General features: G+C 47.8%; 32 non-coding genes across 32 annotated transcripts; 30 read left to right on the top strand and 2 right to left on the bottom strand.

Moving 5' to 3' along the window:
• Positions 1–109: 109 nt before the first annotated feature.
• trnaq-uug (transfer RNA glutamine (anticodon UUG)) lies at positions 110–181 on the top strand. Its single transcript has one exon. It is a non-coding gene; the product is annotated as a tRNA-Gln (tRNA).
• Positions 182–2,037: 1,856 nt separating this feature from the next.
• trnap-ugg (transfer RNA proline (anticodon UGG)) lies at positions 2,038–2,109 on the top strand. The gene has a single exon. It is a non-coding gene; the product is annotated as a tRNA-Pro (tRNA).
• A 97-nt stretch (positions 2,110–2,206) lies between these two features.
• trnai-aau (transfer RNA isoleucine (anticodon AAU)) lies at positions 2,207–2,280 on the top strand. The gene has a single exon. It is a non-coding gene; the product is annotated as a tRNA-Ile (tRNA).
• Positions 2,281–2,386: 106 nt separating this feature from the next.
• Positions 2,387–2,459, top strand: trnaf-gaa (transfer RNA phenylalanine (anticodon GAA)). Its single transcript has one exon. It is a non-coding gene; the product is annotated as a tRNA-Phe (tRNA).
• Positions 2,460–2,594: 135 nt separating this feature from the next.
• Positions 2,595–2,666, top strand: trnaq-uug (transfer RNA glutamine (anticodon UUG)). The gene has a single exon. It is a non-coding gene; the product is annotated as a tRNA-Gln (tRNA).
• Positions 2,667–4,532: 1,866 nt separating this feature from the next.
• trnap-ugg (transfer RNA proline (anticodon UGG)) lies at positions 4,533–4,604 on the top strand. The gene has a single exon. It is a non-coding gene; the product is annotated as a tRNA-Pro (tRNA).
• Positions 4,605–4,701: 97 nt separating this feature from the next.
• On the top strand, positions 4,702–4,775 carry trnai-aau (transfer RNA isoleucine (anticodon AAU)). Its single transcript has one exon. It is a non-coding gene; the product is annotated as a tRNA-Ile (tRNA).
• Positions 4,776–4,881: 106 nt separating this feature from the next.
• On the top strand, positions 4,882–4,954 carry trnaf-gaa (transfer RNA phenylalanine (anticodon GAA)). The gene has a single exon. It is a non-coding gene; the product is annotated as a tRNA-Phe (tRNA).
• A 135-nt stretch (positions 4,955–5,089) lies between these two features.
• On the top strand, positions 5,090–5,161 carry trnaq-uug (transfer RNA glutamine (anticodon UUG)). The gene has a single exon. It is a non-coding gene; the product is annotated as a tRNA-Gln (tRNA).
• Positions 5,162–7,027: 1,866 nt separating this feature from the next.
• On the top strand, positions 7,028–7,099 carry trnap-ugg (transfer RNA proline (anticodon UGG)). Its single transcript has one exon. It is a non-coding gene; the product is annotated as a tRNA-Pro (tRNA).
• Positions 7,100–7,196: 97 nt separating this feature from the next.
• Positions 7,197–7,270, top strand: trnai-aau (transfer RNA isoleucine (anticodon AAU)). The gene has a single exon. It is a non-coding gene; the product is annotated as a tRNA-Ile (tRNA).
• A 106-nt stretch (positions 7,271–7,376) lies between these two features.
• On the top strand, positions 7,377–7,449 carry trnaf-gaa (transfer RNA phenylalanine (anticodon GAA)). The gene has a single exon. It is a non-coding gene; the product is annotated as a tRNA-Phe (tRNA).
• Positions 7,450–7,584: 135 nt separating this feature from the next.
• Positions 7,585–7,656, top strand: trnal-uag (transfer RNA leucine (anticodon UAG)). The gene has a single exon. It is a non-coding gene; the product is annotated as a tRNA-Leu (tRNA).
• A 1,866-nt stretch (positions 7,657–9,522) lies between these two features.
• On the top strand, positions 9,523–9,594 carry trnap-ugg (transfer RNA proline (anticodon UGG)). Its single transcript has one exon. It is a non-coding gene; the product is annotated as a tRNA-Pro (tRNA).
• Positions 9,595–9,691: 97 nt separating this feature from the next.
• Positions 9,692–9,765, top strand: trnai-aau (transfer RNA isoleucine (anticodon AAU)). The gene has a single exon. It is a non-coding gene; the product is annotated as a tRNA-Ile (tRNA).
• Positions 9,766–9,871: 106 nt separating this feature from the next.
• trnaf-gaa (transfer RNA phenylalanine (anticodon GAA)) lies at positions 9,872–9,944 on the top strand. Its single transcript has one exon. It is a non-coding gene; the product is annotated as a tRNA-Phe (tRNA).
• Positions 9,945–10,079: 135 nt separating this feature from the next.
• Positions 10,080–10,151, top strand: trnaq-uug (transfer RNA glutamine (anticodon UUG)). The gene has a single exon. It is a non-coding gene; the product is annotated as a tRNA-Gln (tRNA).
• Positions 10,152–12,017: 1,866 nt separating this feature from the next.
• trnap-ugg (transfer RNA proline (anticodon UGG)) lies at positions 12,018–12,089 on the top strand. The gene has a single exon. It is a non-coding gene; the product is annotated as a tRNA-Pro (tRNA).
• A 97-nt stretch (positions 12,090–12,186) lies between these two features.
• trnai-aau (transfer RNA isoleucine (anticodon AAU)) lies at positions 12,187–12,260 on the top strand. Its single transcript has one exon. It is a non-coding gene; the product is annotated as a tRNA-Ile (tRNA).
• Positions 12,261–12,366: 106 nt separating this feature from the next.
• Positions 12,367–12,439, top strand: trnaf-gaa (transfer RNA phenylalanine (anticodon GAA)). The gene has a single exon. It is a non-coding gene; the product is annotated as a tRNA-Phe (tRNA).
• Positions 12,440–12,574: 135 nt separating this feature from the next.
• On the top strand, positions 12,575–12,646 carry trnaq-uug (transfer RNA glutamine (anticodon UUG)). The gene has a single exon. It is a non-coding gene; the product is annotated as a tRNA-Gln (tRNA).
• Positions 12,647–14,502: 1,856 nt separating this feature from the next.
• On the top strand, positions 14,503–14,574 carry trnap-ugg (transfer RNA proline (anticodon UGG)). The gene has a single exon. It is a non-coding gene; the product is annotated as a tRNA-Pro (tRNA).
• Positions 14,575–14,671: 97 nt separating this feature from the next.
• trnai-aau (transfer RNA isoleucine (anticodon AAU)) lies at positions 14,672–14,745 on the top strand. The gene has a single exon. It is a non-coding gene; the product is annotated as a tRNA-Ile (tRNA).
• A 106-nt stretch (positions 14,746–14,851) lies between these two features.
• On the top strand, positions 14,852–14,924 carry trnaf-gaa (transfer RNA phenylalanine (anticodon GAA)). Its single transcript has one exon. It is a non-coding gene; the product is annotated as a tRNA-Phe (tRNA).
• Positions 14,925–15,988: 1,064 nt separating this feature from the next.
• On the bottom strand, positions 15,989–16,061 carry trnaa-agc (transfer RNA alanine (anticodon AGC)). Its single transcript has one exon. It is a non-coding gene; the product is annotated as a tRNA-Ala (tRNA).
• Positions 16,062–16,987: 926 nt separating this feature from the next.
• On the top strand, positions 16,988–17,059 carry trnap-ugg (transfer RNA proline (anticodon UGG)). Its single transcript has one exon. It is a non-coding gene; the product is annotated as a tRNA-Pro (tRNA).
• Positions 17,060–17,156: 97 nt separating this feature from the next.
• trnai-aau (transfer RNA isoleucine (anticodon AAU)) lies at positions 17,157–17,230 on the top strand. The gene has a single exon. It is a non-coding gene; the product is annotated as a tRNA-Ile (tRNA).
• Positions 17,231–17,336: 106 nt separating this feature from the next.
• On the top strand, positions 17,337–17,409 carry trnaf-gaa (transfer RNA phenylalanine (anticodon GAA)). The gene has a single exon. It is a non-coding gene; the product is annotated as a tRNA-Phe (tRNA).
• A 1,064-nt stretch (positions 17,410–18,473) lies between these two features.
• Positions 18,474–18,546, bottom strand: trnaa-agc (transfer RNA alanine (anticodon AGC)). Its single transcript has one exon. It is a non-coding gene; the product is annotated as a tRNA-Ala (tRNA).
• Positions 18,547–19,482: 936 nt separating this feature from the next.
• On the top strand, positions 19,483–19,554 carry trnap-ugg (transfer RNA proline (anticodon UGG)). Its single transcript has one exon. It is a non-coding gene; the product is annotated as a tRNA-Pro (tRNA).
• Positions 19,555–19,651: 97 nt separating this feature from the next.
• trnai-aau (transfer RNA isoleucine (anticodon AAU)) lies at positions 19,652–19,725 on the top strand. The gene has a single exon. It is a non-coding gene; the product is annotated as a tRNA-Ile (tRNA).
• A 106-nt stretch (positions 19,726–19,831) lies between these two features.
• trnaf-gaa (transfer RNA phenylalanine (anticodon GAA)) lies at positions 19,832–19,904 on the top strand. Its single transcript has one exon. It is a non-coding gene; the product is annotated as a tRNA-Phe (tRNA).
• The last annotated feature ends 753 nt before the right edge of the window (positions 19,905–20,657 follow it).

Raw genomic sequence — 20,657 nt, 5'->3', positions numbered from 1 at the left:
GAGGCGGGCCAGTGACCAAAAATCACTGGGTTCCAACTTCTCTGTATAACTGCTTCCCCACTGCCACGGAGCTATCTGTTTCCCAGTTGGCCACCAAACAAGCAGTTTCGGTTCCATGGTGTAATGGTCAGCACTCTGGGCTTTGAATCCAGCGATCTGAGTTCGAATCTCGGTGGAACCTGTGTGCTTTCTTGCCGCAGGAAAAGATAAAAACAGCACTAGGTTGGCACTGGTGACAGTCTTTGTGGCCCTGTGAGCAACGGCTGCTCCAGGTAAGGTTTCATGGTGTATTGGTTATCACTCTGAATCCAGTGATCCGAGTTCAAATCGCGGTGGGACCACTTTTTGCAACCAATTTGCGCAGGACCATGTCTGAAATACTTTTTGGCAGCTTTGAGTCCAAAAAAATTAACTAACGTAGAGACTGTGGCAGCATTGCATCGATGCCCAGTCGGTCTCTTTAGGGCACTGGTTCTCAAACCTGTCCTGGAGGCACCCCTGCCCTGCACAGTTTGATTGTCTGCCTTATTAGACACACCCAAATAAGGTATTGCGGTCTCTATCAATGAGTTGATGATTTGAAACAGGTGTGATAGATGAGGGAAACATTCAAAATGTGTAGGGCAGGGGTGCCTCCAGGACAGGTTTGAAAACCACTGCTTTAGGGAACTGTGTGTAAAATGGCAATGTTTTGCAACCAATTTGCACAGGACCATGTCTGAAATACTTTTTGGCAGCTGTGAGCCCCAAAAAAAGCTAACGTGGGAGTGTCGCAGCATTGCGTCAGTGCTCAGTCGGTCTCTTTAGGGCAATGGTTTTCAAACCTTTCCTGGAGGCAACCCTGTCCTGAACATTTCGTATGTCTCCCTTATTAGACACACCCAAATCAGGTCTTGCAGTCTCTATTAATGAGCTGATGATTTGAAACTGGTGTGTTAGATGAGGGAAAATGCAAAATGTGCAGGGCAGGGATGCCTCCAGGACAGGACTGAAAACCACTGATTTAGGGATGTGTGAGTAAAAGGGCAGGAGCCAAATTGGAGAATGCGGGCATCGATCCCACTACCTCTCACATGCTAAGCGAGCGCTCTACCATTTGAGCTAATTCCCCTGGCCTTTCAAGAATGACGAGCATAGCTGCGAATGACCGGCTTGATGCAAAGAGGCCGTCCCTCCTCTGGGCTTGCACCTTTGCACTGGCCGCGATTGTGTTGTCGAATTAACAAAGAGATTTAGCTTTTGTGTTAAAGGACCTTCTCGGTCTTGTTACGCCAGTATGCATGTGCGGATTCTTGTATTATGCAGACCACCTTGCATCACTTGGGTCACGCAGACAACTTCTCACCTCTTTTTCTCACACTGACTTAAAGAATAAGGAATCGGTTCTCCATTCCAGTCCTCGCTCCCCAAAGGTCTGCATATTTTGCATGTCTCTCTTTGTTAGCACACCTGATTTGGATAATCAGCTCATTAGAAGTGAGCTCCTTGCGATTGACATGGTCCCTACACAGTGTTCATTGCTCCCCACTCCCTGAGCAGGGGAAATCCGTCGAAGTTTACTTCACTTTGGAACATTGGTTCACGGATTTGCGCTGCGCAACGTCTTCACACATGGACAAGTGTGACATCATATACCTCTTTATACCTCTGTGTTAGTCACTTTGAACTGAACGTACACATACGCTCTGAACTTGAATCACGGAGGGATGTCATGTGATGTCCACTTCTCAGGGCACTTACGTTTGAATCGAACAAATGTCTGAAGCTATACGAGAAACATACAAAATCTGAAGAGCAGGGGGCTCGAGGACTGGAATTGAGAACCGCTGGTCTAAGTGACATCTGACAGTTTCAGCTGTCCTCCCTAACATCCCTCTACATGTTAGATACAGCCACATTTTTAGGTCAGTTAAGAGGCCAACTTGCGTTCGTTAGCCTTTAACACTGTCTCGAGGTCTTTGATTGCTTCCACGTTAGTTCATGTTCCTTCTTTTATTGATGCTGCAGTAGCTCTTTTTTCTCAGCCCAGCACAGGAAGGCTCGTTGGTCTAGGGGTATGATTCTCGCTTTGGGTGCGAGAGGTCCCGGGTTCAAATCCCGGACGAGCCCTTGGTAGGGATAAAACGTGAAGCTTTGTTGTCTCATTGCGTTCACTAACATTGAGGCAGTTTTTTATTCAATCGGGTAGAGACAGATGGCTAAGGGAGCCCGGTTAGCTCAGATGGTTAGAGCGTGGTGCTAATAACGCCAAGGTCGCGGGTTCGATCCCCGTACTGGCCAGCTGTTTTTATTGTCTGGGGGCTCATCTCTGCTCTGCTCTTCTCCTGTGACAAAGAGTAGGGTGATCTCACTGAAATCCCTGCTTGCTAAGCAGGAGCTTGTTGTGGCCGAAATAGCTCAGTTGGGAGAGCGTTAGACTGAAGATCTAAAGGTCCCTGGTTCGATCCCGGGTTTTGGCAAAATCTCCCACTCTTTTCCGTTTTTTGAGGCGGGCCAGTGACCAAAAATCACTGGGTTCCAACTTCTCTGTATAACTGCTTCCCCACTGCCACGGAGCTATCTGTTTCCCAGTTGGCCACCAAACAAGCAGTTTCGGTTCCATGGTGTAATGGTCAGCACTCTGGGCTTTGAATCCAGCGATCTGAGTCCGAATCTCGGTGGAACCTGTGTGCTTTCTTGCCGCAGGAAAAGATAAAAACAGCACTAGGTTGGCACTGGTGACAGTCTTTGTGGCCCTGTGAGCAACGGCTGCTCCAGGTAAGGTTTCATGGTGTAATGGTTAGCACTCTGAATCCAGTGATCCGAGTTCAAATCGCTGTGGGACCACTTTTTGCAACCAATTTGCGCAGGACCATGTCTGAAATACTTTTTGGCAGCTTTGAGTCCAAAAAAATTAACTAACGTAGAGACTGTGGCAGCATTGCATCGATGCCCAGTCGGTCTCTTTAGGGCACTGGTTCTCAAACCTGTCCTGGAGGCACCCCTGCCCTGCACAGTTTGATTGTCTGCCTTATTAGACACACCCAAATAAGGTCTTGCGGTCTCTATCAATGAGTTGATGATTTGAAACAGGTGTGATAGATGAGGGAAACATTCAAAATGTGTAGGGCAGGGGTGCCTCCAGGACAGGTTTGAAAACCACTGCTTTAGGGAACTGTGTGTAAAATGGCAATGTTTTGCAACCAATTTGCACAGGACCATGTCTGAAATACTTTTTGGCAGCTGTGAGCCCCAAAAAAGGCTAACGTGGGAGTGTCGCAGCATTGCGTCAGTGCTCAGTCAGTCTCTTTAGGGCAATGGTTTTCAAACCTTTCCTGGAGGCAACCCTGCCCTGAACATTTCGTATGTCTCCCTTATTAGACACACCCAAATCAGGTCTTGCAGTCTCTATTAATGAGCTGATGATTTGAAACTGGTGTGTTAGATGAGGGGAAATGCAACATGTGCAGGGCAGGGATTCCTCCAGGACAGGATTGAAAACCACTGATTTAGGGATGTGTGAGTAAAAGGGCAGGAGCCAACTTGGAGAATGCGGGCATCGATCCCGCTACCTCTCGCATGCTAAGCGAGCGCTCTACCATTTGAGCGAATTCCCCTGGCCTTTCAAGAATGACGAGCATAGCTGCGAATGACCGGCTTGATGCAAAGAGGCCGTCCCTCCTCTGGGCTTGCACCTTTGCACTGGCCGCGATTGTGTTGTCGAATTAACAAAGAGATTTAGCTTTTGTGTTAAAGGACCTTCTCGGTCTTGTTACGCCAGTATGCATGTGCGGATTCTTGTATTATGCAGACCACCTTGCATCACTTGGGTCACGCAGACAACTTCTCACCTCTTTTTCTCACACTGACTTAAAGAATAAGGAAGCGGTTCTCCATTCCAGTCCTCGCTCCCCAAAGGTCTGCATATTTTGCATGTCTCTCTTTGTTAGCACACCTGATTTGGATAATCAGCTCATTAGAAGTGAGCTCCTTGCGATTGACATGGTCCCTACACAGTGTTCATTGCTCCCCACTCCCTGAGCAGGGGAAATCCGTCGAAGTTTACTTCACTTTGGAACATTGGTTCACGGATTTGCGCTGCGCAACGTCTTCACACATGGACAAGTGTGACATCATATACCTCTGTATACCTCTGTACACCTCTGTGTTAGTCACTTTGAACTGAACGTACACATACGCTCTGAACTTGAATCACGGAGGGATGTCATGTGATGTCCACTTCTCAGGGCACTTACGTTTGAATGGAACAAATGTCTGAAGCTATACGAGAAACATACAAAATCTGAAGAGCAGGGGGCTCGAGGACTGGAATTGAGAACCGCTGGTCTAAGTGACATCTGACAGTTTCAGCTGTCCTCCCTAACATCCCTCTACATGTTAGATACAGCCACATTTTTAGGTCAGTTAAGAGGCCAACTTGCGTTCGTTAGCCTTTAACACTGTCTCGAGGTCTTTGATTGCTTCCACGTTAGTTCATGTTCCTTCTTTTATTGATGCTGCAGTAGCTCTTTTTTCTCAGCCCAGCACAGGAAGGCTCGTTGGTCTAGGGGTATGATTCTCGCTTTGGGTGCGAGAGGTCCCGGGTTCAAATCCCGGACGAGCCCTTGGTAGGGATAAAACGTGAAGCTTTGTTGTCTCATTGCGTTCACTAACATTGAGGCAGTTTTTTATTCAATCGGGTAGAGACAGATGGCTAAGGGAGGCCGGTTAGCTCAGATGGTTAGAGCGTGGTGCTAATAACGCCAAGGTCGCGGGTTCGATCCCCGTACTGGCCAGCTGTTTTTATTGTCTGGGGGCTCATCTCTGCTCTGCTCTTCTCCTGTGACAAAGAGTAGGGTGATCTCACTGAAATCCCTGCTTGCTAAGCAGGAGCTTGTTGTGGCCGAAATAGCTCAGTTGGGAGAGCGTTAGACTGAAGATCTAAAGGTCCCTGGTTCGATCCCGGGTTTTGGCAAAATCTCCCACTCTTTTCCGTTTTTTGAGGCGGGCCAGTGACCAAAAATCACTGGGTTCCAACTTCTCTGTATAACTGCTTCCCCACTGCCACGGAGCTATCTGTTTCCCAGTTGGCCACCAAACAAGCAGTTTCGGTTCCATGGTGTAATGGTCAGCACTCTGGGCTTTGAATCCAGCGATCTGAGTCCGAATCTCGGTGGAACCTGTGTGCTTTCTTGCCGCAGGAAAAGATAAAAACAGCACTAGGTTGGCACTGGTGACAGTCTTTGTGGCCCTGTGAGCAACGGCTGCTCCAGGTAAGGTTTCATGGTGTAATGGTTAGCACTCTTAATCCAGTGATCCGAGTTCAAATCGCTGTGGGACCACTTTTTGCAACCAATTTGCGCAGGACCATGTCTGAAATACTTTTTGGCAGCTTTGAGTCCAAAAAAATTAACTAACGTAGAGACTGTGGCAGCATTGCATCGATGCCCAGTCGGTCTCTTTAGGGCACTGGTTCTCAAACCTGTCCTGGAGGCACCCCTGCCCTGCACAGTTTGATTGTCTGCCTTATTAGACACACCCAAATAAGGTCTTGCGGTCTCTATCAATGAGTTGATGATTTGAAACAGGTGTGATAGATGAGGGAAACATTCAAAATGTGTAGGGCAGGGGTGCCTCCAGGACAGGTTTGAAAACCACTGCTTTAGGGAACTGTGTGTAAAATGGCAATGTTTTGCAACCAATTTGCACAGGACCATGTCTGAAATACTTTTTGGCAGCTGTGAGCCCCAAAAAAAGCTAACGTGGGAGTGTCGCAGCATTGCGTCAGTGCTCAGTCGGTCTCTTTAGGGCAATGGTTTTCAAACCTTTCCTGGAGGCAACCCTGTCCTGAACATTGCGTATGTCTCCCTTATTAGACACACCCAAATCAGGTCTTGCAGTCTCTATTAATGAGCTGATGATTTGAAACTGGTGTGTTAGATGAGGGGAAATGCAAAATGTGCAGGGCAGGGATGCCTCCAGGACAGGATTGAAAACCACTGATTTAGGGATGTGTGAGTAAAAGGGCAGGAGCCAACTTGGAGAATGCGGGCATCGATCCCTCTACCTCTCGCATGCTAAGCGAGCGCTCTACCATTTGAGCTAATTCCCCTGTCCTTTCAAGAATGACGAGCATAGCTGCGAATGACCGGCTTGATGCAAAGAGGCCGTCCCTCCTCTGGGCTTGCACCTTTGCACTGGCCGCGATTGTGTTGTCGAATTAACAAAGAGATTTAGCTTTTGTGTTAAAGGACCTTCTCGGTCTTGTTACGCCAGTATGCATGTGCGGATTCTTGTATTATGCAGACCACCTTGCATCACTTGGGTCACGCAGACAACTTCTCACCTCTTTTTCTCACACTGACTTAAAGAATAAGGAAGCGGTTCTCCATTCCAGTCCTCGCTCCCCAAAGGTCTGCATATTTTGCATGTCTCTCTTTGTTAGCACACCTGATTTGGATAATCAGCTCATTAGAAGTGAGCTCCTTGCGATTGACATGGTCCCTACACAGTGTTCATTGCTCCCCACTCCCTGAGCAGGGGAAATCCGTCGAAGTTTACTTCACTTTGGAACATTGGTTCACAGATTTGCGCTGCGCAACGTCTTCACACATGGACAAGTGTGACATCATATACCTCTGTATACCTCTGTACACCTCTGTGTTAGTCACTTTGAACTGAACGTACACATACGCTCTGAACTTGAATCACGGAGGGATGTCATGTGATGTCCACTTCTCAGGGCACTTACGTTTGAATGGAACAAATGTCTGAAGCTATACGAGAAACATACAAAATCTGAAGAGCAGGGGGCTCGAGGACTGGAATTGAGAACCGCTGGTCTAAGTGACATCTGACAGTTTCAGCTGTCCTCCCTAACATCCCTCTACATGTTAGATACAGCCACATTTTTAGGTCAGTTAAGAGGCCAACTTGCGTTCGTTAGCCTTTAACACTGTCTCGAGGTCTTTGATAGCTTCCACGTTAGTTCATGTTCCTTCTTTTATTGATGCTGCAGTAGCTCTTTTTTCTCAGCACAGCACAGGAAGGCTCGTTGGTCTAGGGGTATGATTCTCGCTTTGGGTGCGAGAGGTCCCGGGTTCAAATCCCGGACGAGCCCTTGGTCGGGATAAAACGTGAAGCTTTGTTGTCTCATTGCGTTCACTAACATTGAGGCAGTTTTTTATTCAATCGGGTAGAGACAGATGGCTAAGGGAGGCCAGTTAGCTCAGATGGTTAGAGCGTGGTGCTAATAACGCCAAGGTCGCGGGTTCGATCCCCGTACTGGCCAGCTGTTTTTATTGTCTGGGGGCTCATCTCTGCTCTGCTCTTCTCCTGTGACAAAGAGTAGGGTGATCTCACTGAAATCCCTGCTTGCTAAGCAGGAGCTTGTTGTGGCCGAAATAGCTCAGTTGGGAGAGCGTTAGACTGAAGATCTAAAGGTCCCTGGTTCGATCCCGGGTTTCGGCAAAATCTCCCACTCTTTTCCGTTTTTTGAGGCGGGCCAGTGACCAAAAATCACTGGGTTCCAACTTCTCTGTATAACTGCTTCCCCACTGCCACGGAGCTATCTGTTTCCCAGTTGGCCACCATACAAGCAGTTTCGGTTCCATGGTGTAATGGTCAGCACTCTGGGCTTAGAATCCAGCGATCTGAGTTCAAATCTCGGTGGAACCTGTGTGCTTTCTTGCCACAGGAAAAGATAAAAACAGCACTAGGTTGGCACTGGTGACAGTCTTTGTGGCCCTGTGAGCAACGGCTGCTCCAGGTAAGGTTTCATGGTGTAATGGTTAGCACTCTGAATCCAGTGATCCGAGTTCAAATCGCGGTGGGACCACTTTTTGCAACCAATTTGCGCAGGACCATGTCTGAAATACTTTTTGGCAGCTTTGAGTCCAAAAAAATTAACTAACGTAGAGACTGTGGCAGCATTGCATCGATGCCCAGTCGGTCTCTTTAGGGCACTGGTTCTCAAACCTGTCCTGGAGGCACCCCTGCCCTGCACAGTTTGATTGTCTGCCTTATTAGACACACCCAAATAAGGTATTGCGGTCTCTATCAATGAGTTGATGATTTGAAACAGGTGTGATAGATGAGGGAAACATTCAAAATGTGTAGGGCAGGGGTGCCTCCAGGACAGGTTTGAAAACCACTGCTTTAGGGAACTGTGTGTAAAATGGCAATGTTTTGCAACCAATTTGCACAGGACCATGTCTGAAATACTTTTTGGCAGCTGTGAGCCCCAAAAAAGGCTAACGTGGGAGTGTCGCAGCATTGCGTCAGTGCTCAGTCAGTCTCTTTAGGGCAATGGTTTTCAAACCTTTCCTGGAGGCAACCCTGCCCTGAACATTTCGTATGTCTCCCTTATTAGACACACCCAAATCAGGTCTTGCAGTCTCTATTAATGAGCTGATGATTTGAAACTGGTGTGTTAGATGAGGGGAAATGCAAAATGTGCAGGGCAGGGATTCCTCCAGGACAGGATTGAAAACCACTGATTTAGGGATGTGTGAGTAAAAGGGCAGGAGCCAACTTGGAGAATGCGGGCATCGATCCCGCTACCTCTCGCATGCTAAGCGAGCGCTCTACCATTTGAGCGAATTCCCCTGGCCTTTCAAGAATGACGAGCATAGCTGCGAATGACCGGCTTGATGCAAAGAGGCCGTCCCTCCTCTGGGCTTGCACCTTTGCACTGGCCGCGATTGTGTTGTCGAATTAACAAAGAGATTTAGCTTTTGTGTTAAAGGACCTTCTCGGTCTTGTTACGCCAGTATGCATGTGCGGATTCTTGTATTATGCAGACCACCTTGCATCACTTGGGTCACGCAGACAACTTCTCACCTCTTTTTCTCACACTGACTTAAAGAATAAGGAAGCGGTTCTCCATTCCAGTCCTCGCTCCCCAAAGGTCTGCATATTTTGCATGTCTCTCTTTGTTAGCACACCTGATTTGGATAATCAGCTCATTAGAAGTGAGCTCCTTGCGATTGACATGGTCCCTACACAGTGTTCATTGCTCCCCACTCCCTGAGCAGGGGAAATCCGTCGAAGTTTACTTCACTTTGGAACATTGGTTCACGGATTTGCGCTGCGCAACGTCTTCACACATGGACAAGTGTGACATCATATACCTCTGTATACCTCTGTACACCTCTGTGTTAGTCACTTTGAACTGAACGTACACATACGCTCTGAACTTGAATCACGGAGGGATGTCATGTGATGTCCACTTCTCAGGGCACTTACGTTTGAATCGAACAAATGTCTGAAGCTATACGAGAAACATACAAAATCTGAAGAGCAGGGGGCTCGAGGACTGGAATTGAGAACCGCTGGTCTAAGTGACATCTGACAGTTTCAGCTGTCCTCCCTAACATCCCTCTACATGTTAGATACAGCCACATTTTTAGGTCAGTTAAGAGGCCAACTTGCGTTCGTTAGCCTTTAACACTGTCTCGAGGTCTTTGATTGCTTCCACGTTAGTTCATGTTCCTTCTTTTATTGATGCTGCAGTAGCTCTTTTTTCTCAGCCCAGCACAGGAAGGCTCGTTGGTCTAGGGGTATGATTCTCGCTTTGGGTGCGAGAGGTCCCGGGTTCAAATCCCGGACGAGCCCTTGGTAGGGATAAAACGTGAAGCTTTGTTGTCTCATTGCGTTCACTAACATTGAGGCAGTTTTTTATTCAATCGGGTAGAGACAGATGGCTAAGGGAGCCCGGTTAGCTCAGATGGTTAGAGCGTGGTGCTAATAACGCCAAGGTCGCGGGTTCGATCCCCGTACTGGCCAGCTGTTTTTATTGTCTGGGGGCTCATCTCTGCTCTGCTCTTCTCCTGTGACAAAGAGTAGGGTGATCTCACTGAAATCCCTGCTTGCTAAGCAGGAGCTTGTTGTGGCCGAAATAGCTCAGTTGGGAGAGCGTTAGACTGAAGATCTAAAGGTCCCTGGTTCGATCCCGGGTTTTGGCAAAATCTCCCACTCTTTTCCGTTTTTTGAGGCGGGCCAGTGACCAAAAATCACTGGGTTCCAACTTCTCTGTATAACTGCTTCCCCACTGCCACGGAGCTATCTGTTTCCCAGTTGGCCACCAAACAAGCAGTTTCGGTTCCATGGTGTAATGGTCAGCACTCTGGGCTTTGAATCCAGCGATCTGAGTCCGAATCTCGGTGGAACCTGTGTGCTTTCTTGCCGCAGGAAAAGATAAAAACAGCACTAGGTTGGCACTGGTGACAGTCTTTGTGGCCCTGTGAGCAACGGCTGCTCCAGGTAAGGTTTCATGGTGTAATGGTTAGCACTCTGAATCCAGTGATCCGAGTTCAAATCGCTGTGGGACCACTTTTTGCAACCAATTTGCGCAGGACCATGTCTGAAATACTTTTTGGCAGCTTTGAGTCCAAAAAAATTAACTAACGTAGAGACTGTGGCAGCATTGCATCGATGCCCAGTCGGTCTCTTTAGGGCACTGGTTCTCAAACCTGTCCTGGAGGCACCCCTGCCCTGCACAGTTTGATTGTCTGCCTTATTAGACACACCCAAATAAGGTCTTGCGGTCTCTATCAATGAGTTGATGATTTGAAACAGGTGTGATAGATGAGGGAAACATTCAAAATGTGTAGGGCAGGGGTGCCTCCAGGACAGGTTTGAAAACCACTGCTTTAGGGAACTGTGTGTAAAATGGCAATGTTTTGCAACCAATTTGCACAGGACCATGTCTGAAATACTTTTTGGCAGCTGTGAGCCCCAAAAAAAGCTAACGTGGGAGTGTCGCAGCATTGCGTCAGTGCTCAGTCGGTCTCTTTAGGGCAATGGTTTTCAAACCTTTCCTGGAGGCAACCCTGTCCTGAACATTTCGTATGTCTCCCTTATTAGACACACCCAAATCAGGTCTTGCAGTCTCTATTAATGAGCTGATGATTTGAAACTGGTGTGTTAGATGAGGGGAAATGCAAAATGTGCAGGGCAGGGATTCCTCCAGGACAGGATTGAAAACCACTGATTTAGGGATGTGTGAGTAAAAGGGCAGGAGCCAACTTGGAGAATGCGGGCATCGATCCCGCTACCTCTCGCATGCTAAGCGAGCGCTCTACCATTTGAGCGAATTCCCCTGGACTTTCAAGAATGACGAGCATAGCTGCGAATGACCGGCTTGATGCAAAGAGGCCGTCCCTCCTCTGGGCTTGCACCTTTGCACTGGCCGCGACTGTGTTGTCGAATTAACAAAGAGATTTAGCTTTTGTGTTAAAGGACCTTCTCGGTCTTGTTACGCCAGTATGCATGTGCGGATTCTTGTATTATGCAGACCACCTTGCATCACTTGGGTCACGCAGACAACTTCTCACCTCTTTTTCTCACACTGACTTAAAGAATAAGGAAGCGGTTCTCCATTCCAGTCCTCGCTCCCCAAAGGTCTGCATATTTTGCATGTCTCTCTTTGTTAGCACACCTGATTTGGATAATCAGCTCATTAGAAGTGAGCTCCTTGCGATTGACATGGTCCCTACACAGTGTTCATTGCTCCCCACTCCCTGAGCAGGGGAAATCCGTCGAAGTTTACTTCACTTTGGAACATTGGTTCACGGATTTGCGCTGCGCAACGTCTTCACACATGGACAAGTGTGACATCATATACCTCTGTATACCTCTGTACACCTCTGTGTTAGTCACTTTGAACTGAACGTACACATACGCTCTGAACTTGAATCACGGAGGGATGTCATGTGATGTCCACTTCTCAGGGCACTTACGTTTGAATCGAACAAATGTCTGAAGCTATACGAGAAACATACAAAATCTGAAGAGCAGGGGGCTCGAGGACTGGAATTGAGAACCGCTGGTCTAAGTGACATCTGACAGTTTCAGCTGTCCTCCCTAACATCCCTCTACATGTTAGATACAGCCACATTTTTAGGTCAGTTAAGAGGCCAACTTGCGTTCGTTAGCCTTTAACACTGTCTCGAGGTCTTTGATTGCTTCCACGTTAGTTCATGTTCCTTCTTTTATTGATGCTGCAGTAGCTCTTTTTTCTCAGCCCAGCACAGGAAGGCTCGTTGGTCTAGGGGTATGATTCTCGCTTTGGGTGCGAGAGGTCCCGGGTTCAAATCCCGGACGAGCCCTTGGTAGGGATAAAACGTGAAGCTTTGTTGTCTCATTGCGTTCACTAACATTGAGGCAGTTTTTTATTCAATCGGGTAGAGACAGATGGCTAAGGGAGCCCGGTTAGCTCAGATGGTTAGAGCGTGGTGCTAATAACGCCAAGGTCGCGGGTTCGATCCCCGTACTGGCCAGCTGTTTTTATTGTCTGGGGGCTCATCTCTGCTCTGCTCTTCTCCTGTGACAAAGAGTAGGGTGATCTCACTGAAATCCCTGCTTGCTAAGCAGGAGCTTGTTGTGGCCGAAATAGCTCAGTTGGGAGAGCGTTAGACTGAAGATCTAAAGGTCCCTGGTTCGATCCCGGGTTTTGGCAAAATCTCCCACTCTTTTCCGTTTTTTGAGGCGGGCCAGTGACCAAAAATCACTGGGTTCCAACTTCTCTGTATAACTGCTTCCCCACTGCCACGGAGCTATCTGTTTCCCAGTTGGCCACCAAACAAGCAGTTTCGGTTCCATGGTGTAATGGTCAGCACTCTGGGCTTTGAATCCAGCGATCTGAGTCCGAATCTCGGTGGAACCTGTGTGCTTTCTTGCCGCAGGAAAAGATAAAAACAGCACTAGGTTGGCACTGGTGACAGTCTTTGTGGCCCTGTGAGCAACGGCTGCTCCAGGTAAGGTTTCATGGTGTAATGGTTAGCACTCTGAATCCAGTGATCCGAGTTCAAATCGCTGTGGGACCACTTTTTGCAACCAATTTGCGCAGGACCATGTCTGAAATACTTTTTGGCAGCTTTGAGTCCAAAAAAATTAACTAACGTAGAGACTGTGGCAGCATTGCATCGATGCCCAGTCGGTCTCTTTAGGGCACTGGTTCTCAAACCTGTCCTGGAGGCACCCCTGCCCTGCACAGTTTGATTGTCTGCCTTATTAGACACACCCAAATAAGGTCTTGCGGTCTCTATCAATGAGTTGATGATTTGAAACAGGTGTGATAGATGAGGGAAACATTCAAAATGTGTAGGGCAGGGGTGCCTCCAGGACAGGTTTGAAAACCACTGCTTTAGGGAACTGTGTGTAAAATGGCAATGTTTTGCAACCAATTTGCACAGGACCATGTCTGAAATACTTTTTGGCAGCTGTGAGCCCCAAAAAAAGCTAACGTGGGAGTGTCGCAGCATTGCGTCAGTGCTCAGTCGGTCTCTTTAGGGCAATGGTTTTCAAACCTTTCCTGGAGGCAACCCTGTCCTGAACATTTCGTATGTCTCCCTTATTAGACACACCCAAATCAGGTCTTGCAGTCTCTATTAATGAGCTGATGATTTGAAACTGGTGTGTTAGATGAGGGGAAATGCAAAATGTGCAGGGCAGGGATTCCTCCAGGACAGGATTGAAAACCACTGATTTAGGGATGTGTGAGTAAAAGGGCAGGAGCCAACTTGGAGAATGCGGGCATCGATCCCGCTACCTCTCGCATGCTAAGCGAGCGCTCTACCATTTGAGCGAATTCCCCTGGACTTTCAAGAATGACGAGCATAGCTGCGAATGACCGGCTTGATGCAAAGAGGCCGTCCCTCCTCTGGGCTTGCACCTTTGCACTGGCCGCGACTGTGTTGTCGAATTAACAAAGAGATTTAGCTTTTGTGTTAAAGGACCTTCTCGGTCTTGTTACGCCAGTATGCATGTGCGGATTCTTGTATTATGCAGACCACCTTGCATCACTTGGGTCACGCAGACAACTTCTCACCTCTTTTTCTCACACTGACTTAAAGAATAAGGAAGCGGTTCTCCATTCCAGTCCTCGCTCCCCAAAGGTCTGCATATTTTGCATGTCTCTCTTTGTTAGCACACCTGATTTGGATAATCAGCTCATTAGAAGTGAGCTCCTTGCGATTGACATGGTCCCTACACAGTGTTCATTGCTCCCCACTCCCTGAGCAGGGGAAATCCGTCGAAGTTTACTTCACTTTGGAACATTGGTTCACGGATTTGCGCTGCGCAACGTCTTCACACATGGACAAGTGTGACATCATATACCTCTTTATACCTCTGTGTTAGTCACTTTGAACTGAACGTACACATACGCTCTGAACTTGAATCACGGAGGGATGTCATGTGATGTCCACTTCTCAGGGCACTTACGTTTGAATCGAACAAATGTCTGAAGCTATACGAGAAACATACAAAATCTGAAGAGCAGGGGGCTCGAGGACTGGAATTGAGAACCGCTGGTCTAAGTGACATCTGACAGTTTCAGCTGTCCTCCCTAACATCCCTCTACATGTTAGATACAGCCACATTTTTAGGTCAGTTAAGAGGCCAACTTGCGTTCGTTAGCCTTTAACACTGTCTCGAGGTCTTTGATTGCTTCCACGTTAGTTCATGTTCCTTCTTTTATTGATGCTGCAGTAGCTCTTTTTTCTCAGCCCAGCACAGGAAGGCTCGTTGGTCTAGGGGTATGATTCTCGCTTTGGGTGCGAGAGGTCCCGGGTTCAAATCCCGGACGAGCCCTTGGTAGGGATAAAACGTGAAGCTTTGTTGTCTCATTGCGTTCACTAACATTGAGGCAGTTTTTTATTCAATCGGGTAGAGACAGATGGCTAAGGGAGGCCGGTTAGCTCAGATGGTTAGAGCGTGGTGCTAATAACGCCAAGGTCGTGGGTTCGATCCCCGTACTGGCCAGCTGTTTTTATTGTCTGGGGGCTCATCTCTGCTCTGCTCTTCTCCTGTGACAAAGAGTAGGGTGATCTCACTGAAATCCCTGCTTGCTAAGCAGGAGCTTGTTGTGGCCGAAATAGCTCAGTTGGGAGAGCGTTAGACTGAAGATCTAAAGGTCCCTGGTTCGATCCCGGGTTTTGGCAAAATCTCCCACTCTTTTCCGTTTTTTGAGGCGGGCCAGTGACCAAAAATCACTGGGTTCCAACTTCTCTGTATAACTGCTTCCCCACTGCCACGGAGCTATCTGTTTCCCAGTTGGCCACCAAACAAGCAGTTTCGGTTCCATGGTGTAATGGTCAGCACTCTGGGCTTTGAATCCAGCGATCTGAGTCCAAATCTCGGTGGAACCTGTGTGCTTTCTTGCCGCAGGAAAAGATAAAAACAGCACTAGGTTGGCACTGGTGACAGTCTTTGTGGCCCTGTGAGCAACGGCTGCTCCAGGTAAGGTTTCATGGTGTAATGGTTAGCACTCTGAATCCAGTGATCCGAGTTCAAATCGCTGTGGGACCACTTTTTGCAACCAATTTGCGCAGGACCATGTCTGAAATACTTTTTGGCAGCTTTGAGTCCAAAAAAATTAACTAACGTAGAGACTGTGGCAGCATTGCATCGATGCCCAGTCGGTCTCTTTAGGGCACTGGTTCTCAAACCTGTCCTGGAGGCACCCCTGCCCTGCACAGTTTGATTGTCTGCCTTATTAGACACACCCAAATAAGGTCTTGCGGTCTCTATCAATGAGTTGATGATTTGAAACAGGTGTGATAGATGAGGGAAACATTCAAAATGTGTAGGGCAGGGGTGCCTCCAGGACAGGTTTGAAAACCACTGCTTTAGGGAACTGTGTGTAAAATGGCAATGTTTTGCAACCAATTTGCACAGGACCATGTCTGAAATACTTTTTGGCAGCTGTGAGCCCCAAAAAAAGCTAACGTGGGAGTGTCGCAGCATTGCGTCAGTGCTCAGTCGGTCTCTTTAGGGCAATGGTTTTCAAACCTTTCCTGGAGGCAACCCTGTCCTGAACATTTCGTATGTCTCCCTTATTAGACACACCCAAATCAGGTCTTGCAGTCTCTATTAATGAGCTGATGATTTGAAACTGGTGTGTTAGATGAGGGGAAATGCAAAATGTGCAGGGCAGGGATGCCTCCAGGACAGGATTGAAAACCACTGATTTAGGGATGTGTGAGTAAAAGGGCAGGAGCCAACTTGGAGAATGCGGGCATCGATCCCGCTACCTCTCGCATGCTAAGCGAGCGCTCTACCATTTGAGCTAATTCCCCTGGCCTTTCAAGAATGACGAGCATAGCTGCGAATGACCGGCTTGATGCAAAGAGGCCGTCCCTCCTCTGGGCTTGCACCTTTGCACTGGCCGCGATTGTGTTGTCGAATTAACAAAGAGATTTAGCTTTTGTGTTAAAGGACCTTCTCGGTCTTGTTACGCCAGTATGCATGTGCGGATTCTTGTATTATGCAGACCACCTTGCATCACTTGGGTCACGCAGACAACTTCTCACCTCTTTTTCTCACACTGACTTAAAGAATAAGGAAGCGCATCTCCATTCCAGTCCTCGCTCCCCAAAGGTCTGCATATTTTGCATGTCTCTCTTTGTTAGCACACCTGATTTGGATAATCAGCTCATTAGAAGTGAGCTCCTTGCGATTGACATGGTCCCTACTCAGTGTTCATTGCTCCCCACTCCCTGAGCAGGGGAAATCCGTCGAAGTTTACTTCACTTTGGAACATTGGTTCACGGATTTGCGCTGCGCAACGTCTTCACACATGGACAAGTGTGACATCATATACCTCTTTATACCTCTGTGTTAGTCACTTTGAACTGAACGTACACATACGCTCTGAACTTGAATCACGGAGGGATGTCATGTGATGTCCACTTCTCAGGGCACTTACGTTTGAATGGAACAAATGTCTGAAGCTATACGAGAAACATACAAAATCTGAAGAGCAGGGGGCTCGAGGACTGGAATTGAGAACCGCTGGTCTAAGTGACATCTGACAGTTTCAGCTGTCCTCCCTAACATCCCTCTACATGTTAGATACAGCCACATTTTTAGGTCAGTTAAGAGGCCAACTTGCGTTCGTTAGCCTTTAACACTGTCTCGAGGTCTTTGATTGCTTCCACGTTAGTTCATGTTCCTTCTTTTATTGATGCTGCAGTAGCTCTTTTTTCTGAGCCCAGCACAGGAAGGCTCGTTGGTCTAGGGGTATGATTCTCGCTTTGGGTGCGAGAGGTCCCGGGTTCAAATCCCGGACGAGCCCTTGGTAGGGATAAAACGTGAAGCTTTGTTGTCTCATTGCGTTCACTAACATTGAGGCAGTTTTTTATTCAATCGGGTAGAGACAGATGGCTAAGGGAGGCCGGTTAGCTCAGATGGTTAGAGCGTGGTGCTAATAACGCCAAGGTCGTGGGTTCGATCCCCGTACTGGCCAGCTGTTTTTATTGTCTGGGGGCTCATCTCTGCTCTGCTCTTCTCCTGTGACAAAGAGTAGGGTGATCTCACTGAAATCCCTGCTTGCTAAGCAGGAGCTTGTTGTGGCCGAAATAGCTCAGTTGGGAGAGCGTTAGACTGAAAATCTAAAGGTCCCTGGTTCGATCCCGGGTTTTGGCAAAATCTCCCACTCTTTTCCGTTTTTTGAGGCGGACCAGTGACCAAAAATCACTGGGTTCCAACTTCTCTGTATAACTGCTTCCCCACTGCCACGGAGCTATCTGTTTCCCAGTTGGCCACCAAACAAGCAGTTTCGGTTCCATGGTGTAATGGTCAGCACTCTGGGCTTTGAATCCAGCGATCTGAGTTCGAATATCGGTGGAACCTGTGTGCTTTCTTGCCGCAGGAAAAGATAAAAACAGCACTAGGTTGGCACTGGTGACAGTCTTTGTGGCCCTGTGAGCAACGGCTGCTCCAGGTAAGGTTTCATGGTGTAATGGTTAGCACTCTGAATCCAGTGATCCGAGTTCAAATCGCTGTGGGACCACTTTTTGCAACCAATTTGCGCAGGACCATGTCTGAAATACTTTTTGGCAGCTTTGAGTCCAAAAAAATTAACTAACGTAGAGACTGTGGCAGCATTTCATCGATGCCCAGTCGGTCTCTTTAGGGCACTGGTTCTCAAACCTGTCCTGGAGGCACCCCTGCCCTGCACAGTTTGATTGTCTGCCTTATTAGACACACCCAAATAAGGTCTTGCGGTCTCTATCAATGAGTTGATGATTTGAAACAGGTGTGATAGATGAGGGAAACATTCAAAATGTGTAGGGCAGGGGTGCCTCCAGGACAGGTTTGAAAACCACTGCTTTAGGGAACTGTGTGTAAAATGGCAATGTTTTGCAACCAATTTGCACAGGACCATGTCTGAAATACTTTTTGGCAGCTGTGAGCCCCAAAAAAAGCTAACGTGGGAGTGTCGCAGCATTGCGTCAGTGCTCAGTCGGTCTCTTTAGGGCAATGGTTTTCAAACCTTTCCTGGAGGCAACCCTGTCCTGAACATTTCGTATGTCTCCCTTATTAGACACACCCAAATCAGGTCTTGCAGTCTCTATTAATGAGCTGATGATTTGATACTGGTGTGTTAGATGAGGGGAAATGCAAAATGTGCAGGGCAGGGATGCCTCCAGGACAGGATTGAAAACCACTGATTTAGGGATGTGTGAGTAAAAGGGCAGGAGCCAACTTGGAGAATGCGGGCATCGATCCCGCTACCTCTCGCATGCTAAGCGAGCGCTCTACCATTTGAGCTAATTCCCCTGGCCTTTCAAGAATGACGAGCATAGCTGCGAATGACCGGCTTGATGCAAAGAGGCCATCCCTCCTCTGGGCTTGCACCTTTGCACTGGCCGCGATTGTGTTGTCGAATTAACAAAGAGATTTAGCTTTTGTGTTAAAGGACCTTCTCGGTCTTGTTACGCCAGTATGCATGTGCGGATTCTTGTATTATGCAGACCACCTTGCATCACTTGGGTCACGCAGACAACTTCTCACCTCTTTTTCTCACACTGACTTAAAGAATAAGGAAGCGCATCTCCATTCCAGTCCTCGCTTCCCAAAGGTCTGCATATTTTGCATGTCTCTCTTTGTTAGCACACCTGATTTGGATAATCAGCTCATTAGAAGTGAGCTCCTTGCGATTGACATGGTCCCTACACAGTGTTCATTGCTCCCCACTCCCTGAGCAGGGGAAATCCGTCGAAGTTTACTTCACTTTGGAACATTGGTTCACGGATTTGCGCTGCGCAACGTCTTCACACATGGACAAGTGTGACATCATATACCTCTGTATACCTCTGTACACCTCTGTGTTAGTCACTTTGAACTGAACGTACACATACGCTCTGAACTTGAATCACGGAGGGATGTCATGTGATGTCCACTTCTCAGGGCACTTACGTTTGAATGGAACAAATGTCTGAAGCTATACGAGAAACATACAAAATCTGAAGAGCAGGGGGCTCGAGGACTGGAATTGAGAACCGCTGGTCTAAGTGACATCTGACAGTTTCAGCTGTCCTCCCTAACATCCCTCTACATGTTAGATACAGCCACATTTTTAGGTCAGTTAAGAGGCCAACTTGCGTTCGTTAGCCTTTAACACTGTCTCGAGGTCTTTGATTGCTTCCACGTTAGTTCATGTTCCTTCTTTTATTGATGCTGCAGTAGCTCTTTTTTCTGAGCCCAGCACAGGAAGGCTCGTTGGTCTAGGGGTATGATTCTCGCTTTGGGTGCGAGAGGTCCCGGGTTCAAATCCCGGACGAGCCCTTGGTAGGGATAAAACGTGAAGCTTTGTTGTCTCATTGCGTTCACTAACATTGAGGCAGTTTTTTATTCAATCGGGTAGAGACAGATGGCTAAGGGAGGCCGCTTAGCTCAGATGGTTAGAGCGTGGTGCTAATAACGCCAAGGTCGTGGGTTCGATCCCCGTACTGGCCAGCTGTTTTTATTGTCTGGGGGCTCATCTCTGCTCTGCTCTTCTCCTGTGACAAAGAGTAGGGTGATCTCACTGAAATCCCTGCTTGCTAAGCAGGAGCTTGTTGTGGCCGAAATAGCTCAGTTGGGAGAGCGTTAGACTGAAAATCTAAAGGTCCCTGGTTCGATCCCGGGTTTTGGCAAAATCTCCCACTCTTTTCCGTTTTTTGAGGCGGACCAGTGACCAAAAATCACTGGGTTCCAACTTCTCTGTATAACTGCTTCCCCACTGCCACGGAGCTATCTGTTTCCCAGTTGGCCACCAAACAAGCAGTTTCGGTTCCATGGTGTAATGGTCAGCACTCTGGGCTTTGAATCCAGCGATCTGAGTTCGAATATCGGTGGAACCTGTGTGCTTTCTTGCCGCAGGAAAAGATAAAAACAGCACTAGGTTGGCACTGGTGACAGTCTTTGTGGCCCTGTGAGCAACGGCTGCTCCAGGTAAGGTTTCATGGTGTAATGGTTAGCACTCTGAATCCAGTGATCCGAGTTCAAATCGCTGTGGGACCACTTTTTGCAACCAATTTGCGCAGGACCATGTCTGAAATACTTTTTGGCAGCTTTGAGTCCAAAAAAATTAACTAACGTAGAGACTGTGGCAGCATTTCATCGATGCCCAGTCGGTCTCTTTAGGGCACTGGTTCTCAAACCTGTCCTGGAGGCACCCCTGCCCTGCACAGTTTGATTGTCTGCCTTATTAGACACACCCAAATAAGGTCTTGCGGTCTCTATCAATGAGTTGATGATTTGAAACAGGTGTGATAGATGAGGGAAACATTCAAAATGTGTAGGGCAGGGGTGCCTCCAGGACAGGTTTGAAAACCACTGCTTTAGGGAACTGTGTGTAAAATGGCAATGTTTTGCAACCAATTTGCACAGGACCATGTCTGAAATAC

The sequence above is a fragment of the Carassius gibelio genome, chromosome B19, assembly GCF_023724105.1.
Source record: "Carassius gibelio isolate Cgi1373 ecotype wild population from Czech Republic chromosome B19, carGib1.2-hapl.c, whole genome shotgun sequence".
Taxonomy (NCBI): domain Eukaryota; kingdom Metazoa; phylum Chordata; class Actinopteri; order Cypriniformes; family Cyprinidae; genus Carassius; species Carassius gibelio.
The sequence above is the reverse complement of the archived record's forward strand: the minus strand, read 5'-3'. Positions and strand labels throughout refer to the sequence as shown.